We start from the raw sequence: 9,308 nt of genomic DNA, 5'->3' as shown, positions 1-9,308 counted from the left end.
CGTGCCGACCTCTCTGTTGCGCCTAGGTGGGGCTGCGACGTGTTGATCTTCCGAGGCCGGGCATGACCCAGGAAAGTGTGTCCGGCCATATGGGATCGAGCATGTTGGGTTATGTGGTGCACCCCTGCAGGGAAGTTTATCTATTTGAATAGCCGTGTCCCTCGGTAAAAGGATGACCCGGAGTTGTACCTTGGCCTTATGACAACTAGAACCGGATACTTAATAAAACACACCCAGACAAGTTTCAGAGACAACCCGTTGATCGCTTTCCCTCAGGGCGACGAGGGAAGGATCGCCGGGTAGGATTATGCTATGCGATGCTACTTGGAGGACTTCAATCTACTCTCTTCTACATGCTGCAAGACGGAGGCTGCCAGAAGCGTAGTCTTCGATAGGACTAGCCATCCCCCTCTTATTCTGGCATTCTGCAGTTCAGTCCGCCGATATTGCCTCTTTACACATATACCCATGCATATGTAATGTAGATCCTTGCTTGCGAGTACTTTGGATGAGTACTCACGGTTGCTTTGCTCCCCTTTTCCCCCCTTTTCCCTCTTCTTCTTGGATGCCGCAACCAGACGTTGGAGCCCAGGAGCCAGACGCCACCGTCGATGATGACTCCTACTACACTAGGGGTGCCTACTAATACGTGCAGGCCGCTGACAACGACTAGGAGTAGTTTAGGAGGATCCCAGGCAGGAGGCCTGCGCCTCTTTCGATCTGTATCCCAGTTTGTGCTAGCCATCTTATGGCAACTTGTTTAACTTATGTCTGTACTCAGATATTGTTTCTTCCGCTGATTCGTCTATGATCGAGTACTTGTATTCGAGCCCTAGAGGCCCCTGGCTTGTATTATGATGCTTGTATGACTTATTTTAGTTTTAGAGTTGTGTTGTGATATCTTCCCGTGAGTCCCTGATCTTGATCGTACACATTTGCGTGCATGATTAGTGTATGATTGAATCGGGGGCGTCACAGAGACGCGGCAGCCGCGGCGAGCAGCGTGCGCGGCAGGAGCGAGGCGCGGCAGCAGCGGGAGCGGCGCGCGGTGGACGTGGCGAGCAGCAGCAGCTCCGGACGTGCTGGTCCAACGACGGGAGGTTGACGAGCATCAGTTTTTTTTTCTTTTTTGTTTCAAAGACAGGTGGACCTCACGGGGCCACACATAATGATAACGTTAGCCAACGTCGTCGTTACTTATGCTGTGCCACGTCAGCCTTACTGGCGGACCCCATTTGTCATAAACTCACTTAACTGAGCCCGATCCGCTTATCAATGTTTTTTGCAAAGGATTACCGTAGACGTGGTGTTTTTTGTATAAAAAAATGTATTGTAGTGTTTTTCGCAAACCCAACCTTCAAAGTGATCGTTTTGTGCAATTTACTCCCAATTAACTAACTCTAAGCTGCGCCCGGTTGATGGTAGCAAGGCAAAAAAGGGCAGAAAGGAGCGAGCTCCCTGCAAAACACACTGAAACAACCAAAGTCGGCACGAGCTGTCACCAGCCAAGTTTGGAGTATAAAACTGTTCACAAATCAACCGAGCAAAAGCAAAAGCAAATGACACAGCCACACCATAAAAGGCAACAGTAGCGCAATACGTGCTTTACCCTCACTTGTTGCAAATACAGCAGAATATGTTCTCAGACACTCGTAGAAACACTCCTTTTATTTTTTGGAAGATTCAGGTTCACTGGCTTTCATGGTTCTCAGACACTCGTAGAAACACATTGGAAATTACTGGATTGCGCCTGTCTCAAGCATTGCAAAGAACAAGTAGACTCCCTTGAAAGACATCGGGGCGTTATCAACGGCTAGAAAGCGTCTTCTGCCGTTCTGCGGAACCGGTAGTTATCAGCATATAAGTTTGGGCTGGAGAGATGCATTTTAACTCCTCACTGGCCTTGATGCGAGTTAAGTCTCACTTGGTAATAAGCTGCATCAGGAGAAGAAGGCATTGATCAGTAAAGTGCATCGAGGAAAATCCGTAAATTGCTGAATAGGAAAATGGGACTTCAGGCTGCAATGAGAATTAAGAATTTGTCCTCGCATCATATACAGAGTTTCAAAGTGCAGGTGTTTCGGCCAACAGACGCATGTAGTGAGCATGATGCACGAGGCACTTTCATTTAGCTAGAACATTACAGGGTCAGAAACAAATAACCTGACTCCACCCACACCTTAGCCAGCTTTTCCCTGCGTTGTTCTCCCACTCTAACCGGCCCAACATTACCATGGCTCGCGCTCTGGCTTCGCCCGACCCGACCCTGGAACTAACTCCGCGGCTGTCCCACACGGCCGAATGCGAACTGAATGAACTATGCAATATTCTGGCCATGGTAAACGTGAATTTGCAGGTGCCTGACTGCAGAACTTCAAGGGAAGCAGGCAAGCCGCTCACCACTAAACTGGCATACACGGCGGTTTGGAAGACGAGGCCCACAAACGACATCGCCCCGGCCATCTGGAGCAACTACGCCCCGAACAAATGCAGGATCTTCGTCTGGCTCGCTAACAAAGACCGTCTATTTACAAATGCCAGGTGCTTCCGGCGAGGTATTACTACTTCCGACACCTGCCCCTTCTGCATGCAATGCGAAACCATTGAACACCTCCTGTTTGCATGCCGACTGCTTCGCCCGCTGCGGACGGAACTGGATAGTCTTTGCCCTGTTGCGCCGTAGGGGCTACTCCACGCCTGGGACAAGATCAACTGTCCTCATGGCCATCCTCTGGAATATTTGGCAGAGGAGGAACGCCAAAGTATTCAAGATCTCCACCTTGATTTACACACTACTGCAACCGCCGCGGCAAATGACCTTCGTCTTTGGTCTCACCGCTGTAAGAATGCTCAGAAACAAATTGTGCTTCGCGACTGGGGCTCTATGTTGTTCCACTTAGCTGCGAGATTGTAGCCTTCAGCACGTTGTACTTTTCCTTTCTTTCTCTCTCTCTCTATCCCCATGTACTTCCGGTGCTGTGCACTTTGTAACACTTCTCGATGGTTGCAATAAAGGTTCAGGCAGGCGTAAGCCCGCCGTTGACACGTCAAAAAAAAACACAGACGTATTTAGCTAACTAAGCACGCTCTCACCCAACTTGCATCAATTTTGCGAATTTGCAATGCCCTTGGATCCTAGTCCCTAGATATACGCAGTGATAAATCGTAGTAACACAGGAAGGCAATTTGATACTGCGGCGATTAATTTCAGTATACATGTACTCACAGCTAATGTTAAAAAACATTAAAAGCAATTATTGCTCAACTGTCCTTCACGTGTTTGCTACTGTGCAAAGTGAATTCAAGCAAGCAAGAAGTAGCACAGAAATGAAAGCATTGACCATGAATCAGAAAAGTGCAAAAGATGAGGTGTTATCATGGAAAGGAACTAGTGTGAACTTGTGGGAGATGTAAACACACGTACCATGTGGAAAGAGATACCCCGCTCTCTTATAAGATCAGCGGAAGCAGCCTCACCTCACAAATGAGTCGGAAATATACAGGAGGGTGAAAATCGAGGTGTAAATGACATATCTGTGCCTCTGTTCACAGGCTGCTTAAGATCCTCCATCTTTGGGCAATCATAAATGCGCACATACTTTATTTTTGCAACTGCCTTTGCTCCACCAATTGACACGAGGTCAGGACAACCCGAGATGTACAACTCATCAAGTGATGCGAGATTACTTCTGCAAGCGCCGAGTGGAATGGATGTTATACTTGGACATCCAATCAAAACCAGATCAACCAGAGATTTGAGGTTTTGTAGGCAGCTTGAAAACCAGGGGGAGATATCCCCACATCGAACTAAGCAGAGCCTTTCTAGGGATGATGGTAACACTAATTCCCTTGGCCATTTGAGACTAGTGCAATGATGAAGTGACAGTTCTTTCAGGGAAGGAAAACTCCCAGGCCTTTCACCAAAAAGGAACAGTAACTTGCCACAACTCCTAACATCAATTTTTCGAATGGCAGGTAAACATTGTTCCGTTAGGAGACCATTAATGGTTCTCAGGTTCCCACAACTGTAAATGATTAGCAATGTAAGGGATTCGAATGCCCTAATGGGTGGTTGTCCTTGTCCAACAGATGTAAGATATCTGCAGTTTGCAATATGCAACTTTTGTAGAGCTGGAAGATTCCACATTTGGGGTTGGATGGTCGTGACATCGTCACATGATAAATAGAACTCGGTGAGGGAGAAGCACTGGATATTGTCTGTGAGATTCCGAGAACTTCCCAATAAGAGCTTCTTGAGGGAGTGCGCTATCAAACTTCTCGATTCGATGTTTGGACAACCATGCACTTCTAATATCTCAAGGCAATGAAAATCCCCAAACGTTTCAGTTGGTAATGATTCTAACTGGTTGCAATCAACGATCCTTAATTTCTTGATGGCAGGCACATAAGCTGGACGCAGAAGTTGTTGGACGCTTCGTAGATTTCGACACTGAAGAATGGTTAGCTCTTCCAAGGACGACAAAGTACCAATCTCGTCATTATTGTTGTCAACAAGCACAGCAGGCGTCTCATTTAGGTTTATACGCGGCTGAAACCAGTTTGGGAGAGACACATCTGGATAATTTTCGAGGAGCAGAGATTCAAGACTGGTGGGAGGTTGTAGGGCTTGAAGCACTTCTAGCTCGCCGTTCTCGGGAGAACAAGCCCTAGACCATTGCAGTTTCAGTCTGCGAAGATGCTTCTTATCCGTTAGTTTGAATTCTGCTGCATGATCCTTGCTCATAGAACCAAGATTCCATATGTGCATATGTCCATCAAATTGGTTCCAATTCTTTAATAACTTCATTTTGCACGGATTGTCTGCATTAATATTCTGTTCACACCCTACATAATATTCAAATCCTTGTGATTTAAATCTCTGCAGACTTATCAACTTACTGAAGTCACAGGGCAAGCTTTCTAACTTGCACTGCTCTGCATACAACCTCTGCAGATTATAGAGGGAACAAAATGCAGAAGGAAAGCTCTTGAAAGGACAAGCCTTGGAGATTTCAAGGTACCGAAGATGCTTCAAGTTGCCAATACTGTCTGGCAACTCATTTGAAGAGGCCCAAACAATCACACGTAAACGCTGAAGCTCACTACACCAACGGTCCATTATAGCAGCAGCTTGTTTCCCAAGAGACTTGTCACAAATTAGCGTACGCAGCTTTGTGTGCTTGCTTAGACTCAACAACTTGGGAGTGCTCAAGTCTATGCTTGGGAGTATGTACAGATGACGAATATTCTGGGGAACCATTTGGAAGTCCCTCATATTTTTTATAGTGAAGCAGTCATGATCTGAAACTAGTTTTGCCATGTCATGCAGCAAGTCATGGATTACGTATGTACCACGAACTTTTTGAAAGAAGGACCTATTTACAAGGTCCTCAAAGTACTGATGGCCAATATCTTCAAGTGGTGTGTTGCCTTGAGGTTCCACGAAGCCTTCTGCTACCCAAATTTCAGCTAAACGGCCCTTTACAAATTTGTGATCTTTGGCGTACACAGCACAGAATGAGAAGCATCTCTTCAAGTGAAATGGCAAATATATGTAGCTCAACCGAAGGGCTGGCAAAATATCAGTGTTCTCCTGTTTCAACTTCCAGAGTTCACTCTCTAGTATATTATTCCAATGTGATGTATGAAGGTTCATTCCTAATAGGCGCCCAAGAGTTTTGGCGGCCAAAGGAGAACCCTTCAACTTTTGAACTATGCTTTTTCCAATCCTCTCTAACTCAGGATCATTCTCGGAACTCTCAGACCCAAATGCACAAAGTTTGAAGAAACGCCAAAACACATCCTCTTTCAAACCAGCTAATGGAAAGGGCTCCATTGTGCGCACTCTATCAGCAACATCTGGAAATCTTGTTGTGACCAACATCATACTTCCCTGTACCACATTTGTTAAAGAATCATAAAAGTCTTTCCAACGCTGCTCATTTTCCTTCAAGGCATCATCCCACACGTCATCAACAACAATCAAGAACCTTTTATTGCTCACACTGCCAGAAAGAGCATGTTGAAGAGAGGCTAAATGATCAAGTGTTGTCTTTTTTCCGGAAGCGGATTGTATGGCATCTTTAATTAATCTCTTCACATCAAAGTCATCTGCACAAATCCAGATTATTAACTCAAAGTAATCTTTCACCTGTTGGTGATTGCATATATGTTGAGCCAAAGTGGTCTTTCCAACGCCCCCCATTCCAACTATTGGCAAAACAGGAATAGCTGGTATTATTGATTTATTACTAAGTTGGTTTGATGCTGATGTGCTTGTTGATGCATCGACTGCGCTACTTGCTCTCTTGCGTTTTGAACAGGCCCTTCCTTTACTTTGAGGTACACCGAGAAATCCCATCACCTCGTTCAGTTCCTTGTCACGACCAAATATATTTTTTTCATTCGGGAAAGGGGTAGTGTCTGGCCTGACTGATTTGTCGAACCCTGGTGTCACTCCATACAGCCCCATTTTCTCTAGCTGACCAGAAATACTATTCAACCTCTCTTGGATATCATTCACTTTGTTGAAGCTGCCTTGTACGGTAGTCTTGTAGAAGTCAATAAAGGCAGAATGACTTGCATTGCCCTCCACCTCCATCTTTAGCTCATGCCATCTGAACTCATCAAGAATATCATCAGCATCATTCACTGCATCTTTGAGGTTGGGAAGGAGCTCAGCGACACGGCCTTCGTGGATCCTCCACTCTGCTTTGTCAATAAGACTGTACATTGCAGGAAGGGTATCCCTAAGACGTTGTAAGCCACTCTGCAAGTGCAATACTTCATGATGGATACTTTCCTCCTGTGTTCCAGACCACCGGGAGCGCAGATATGAAATAGAAGATCCAGCCCACTGAAACAAATTGACACATTCATTGAGGCCACTAATGACCCCAATGGCCCGTGATATGCTCATAGAGATTGGAGTCTGGATATCAATTTCTTTGGTCCTGTGGAGAAAAAAGGGATGCATTGAGCATTCTTGAAGCATACTTGTTCAGAGCAATACTAAAAATACAAAGCAAGTATACGACAAGCTAGCTGGTGTGGTAATCATCTCCTCCATATATGTTTTCATCAAAGGAAGTTCCCCTTGAAACTGTTTCCATGGATAGTTTCATCAGCAAGTAGGAAGAAATCATAAACTTGGAAATGAAGTTTAAGTGCATCCTTGCAACTAATTAAATAGAGTTTTTACTTTGTTTCTACAAAGGGGTGACCATAGGAAAAACACAACATAATATGCAGATACTGAAAACAAGTATTTGTGACTATTTCTTACAGCCACCTAATGCTATATAGCCTGACAAAAAAAGATAAGACTGAAACATGTGTTCTATTTTTAGAATTCTAAATTGTATCATCTCTAATTCTTAACTTTGCGCGGTATTAATCATTTCCATATGTATTCAGTTTGAATCTTTGTATGTTCTCATGCCTTATTTATGAAGCTTGGCAGTGCTCGGCCTCCCATTTAAAACAATATGCAAATAAAAAGTGCATAAATACAATAGAAGAGGGAAGACCGGACATACGTGGATCTAGAACTCGAGGTACAGTGAACGGTGATGTCCAAGGATCACTCTGATAGGTCTCGGATGCCCATGATCAGGAAATCTCCTATCCCTTTCCACTGTCGGCCATCATCATTTTCATAGCCGATCAATGGTTCGAGAGGCAACCAAACTGAAAGATAGCTTGCGCGGCCCGATCTACTCACCAGTCAGCAGCCACCGGTACGTGCATTGTAGATCCTGGAAAATAAAGGCCAGTGATATTTATGCACGAATATTTTAAAAGGAAAGTGAAGCCAAAAGTCTGTATTTCAGTACCAGGCAACTTATTGGCGATTAGAGATGGATGAAAGGAAAAAGGGAACTGCGGTTGACTGGAGTTGACTAGGATGACGAGGCACCTTTGGGTTCCTGCTAAATCATTATGAAGGAAATTTTCAGCGTATTCTTATGAATAAATCAATTTTTTGGCTCGGCATGACCATGGTACAGTCGACTGTGCTTAAACTATCATAATATATACAGAAGGGTCTGTCTAGGAAGAGCTGATGTCCACTCTGTTTGTGGTCTATTTTTTCTTTGTCTTAGTTTTTTTATTGCTGCATTATATATTTATAAGAGTTTAGATGTGACATCCTTAAAAAACATCTAGATGTGAATTAGACAAACTGTATACATAAACCCTAACCCACCGAGCTTGTCGACGGAGGCAGTATGAGGAGGAGAAGGCCGGCCACTGGAAGCCGCTCGCCTGATCCGGTGAGAAACTCCCAAACAGCACGAGGCCAGACGCCACTAACGCAAGTACAGACCTAAACCGATTATATACAAGAGCGACCCGATCTCCCATCCCATCCCCACTGCGGGCGGCGCCGCCGCCGGGGCAGGCGGGGTAAACCGGCCGACTCTCAAACGGGAGAGCGGGAGAAGAGAGAAAGGTGCCAAAAAAATGAGAGCCTCGCAATCGCAATGCCCTCTCTACAACGATCCATTAAAAAGGGAAACGGAAATCAAGATAGTGCACACGCCTAAAATGCAGCTGAGCTCAGGTGGCGCTTACCGGGTGTGGCTAGATCGACGCAAGCCAAATGCGGTGGCGCTGCTTCCAGTAGTCCGAAGACGATCAGGAAAACCGCCGCCGCCGCCGCGGCGCGCCGTGTTGGCTACTTCGATCGCTGTCGCACCGGCACAGCAAAGAGGAATGGAGGAGGAAGCTGAGGGGAAAGTGAAAGGCAAGTTCACAAGGAGACCCACACGAGTCAAGTCGCCGTCGCCGGTCACGGACGTACTGTAGAAGACTGAATTGATTGATTAATAAAAAATGATTAGTTGTGCTTTTTGCATGCCTTTGAATATTCGTCATTATCCCTCTCGGCTCTCGCAAACAACATAGGCTCCCAGCCACAATGTCATTTTACCACTCCAAATATGCCATTTCCAAAACAAATTTTTTTTTACCACTCCAAGTATGACAGTCGCTTGTAGAAATGTACACCTTCACAGTTAGGACCGGTTGTGTTCTTTCTTCGGACAAAAGATGCATATTTGAAGCATATACAAGCACGACGAGCACACCCAGTTTCTGGATATTTTGAATGCACACAGTCAATATTAATTTGCACACACAAATAAACACGCCGAAAAGAGAAAAGTCACACAATACCAAAGCTATGCCTAAGCAAAGAAAAAACAACAATCTACAAACTAGACCAACAACCATGTCCGCATCAACCATCTCTTGACACCGGTACAATAATCTTATCCTTCCAAACAAGAGTTATGCACGTGTCG

General features: G+C 45.2%; 1 pseudogene; it reads right to left on the bottom strand.

Moving 5' to 3' along the window:
* Positions 1 to 1,471: 1,471 nt before the first annotated feature.
* On the bottom strand, positions 1,472 to 8,726 carry LOC119349022 (annotated as a pseudogene).
* Between the last annotated feature and the right edge of the window lie 582 nt (positions 8,727 to 9,308).

This window comes from Triticum dicoccoides, chromosome 1B (genome assembly GCF_002162155.2).
Source record: "Triticum dicoccoides isolate Atlit2015 ecotype Zavitan chromosome 1B, WEW_v2.0, whole genome shotgun sequence".
Taxonomy (NCBI): Eukaryota; Viridiplantae; Streptophyta; class Magnoliopsida; order Poales; family Poaceae; genus Triticum; species Triticum dicoccoides.
Note: the sequence above shows the minus strand (reverse complement) of the source record. Positions and strands in the feature narration are given on the sequence as shown.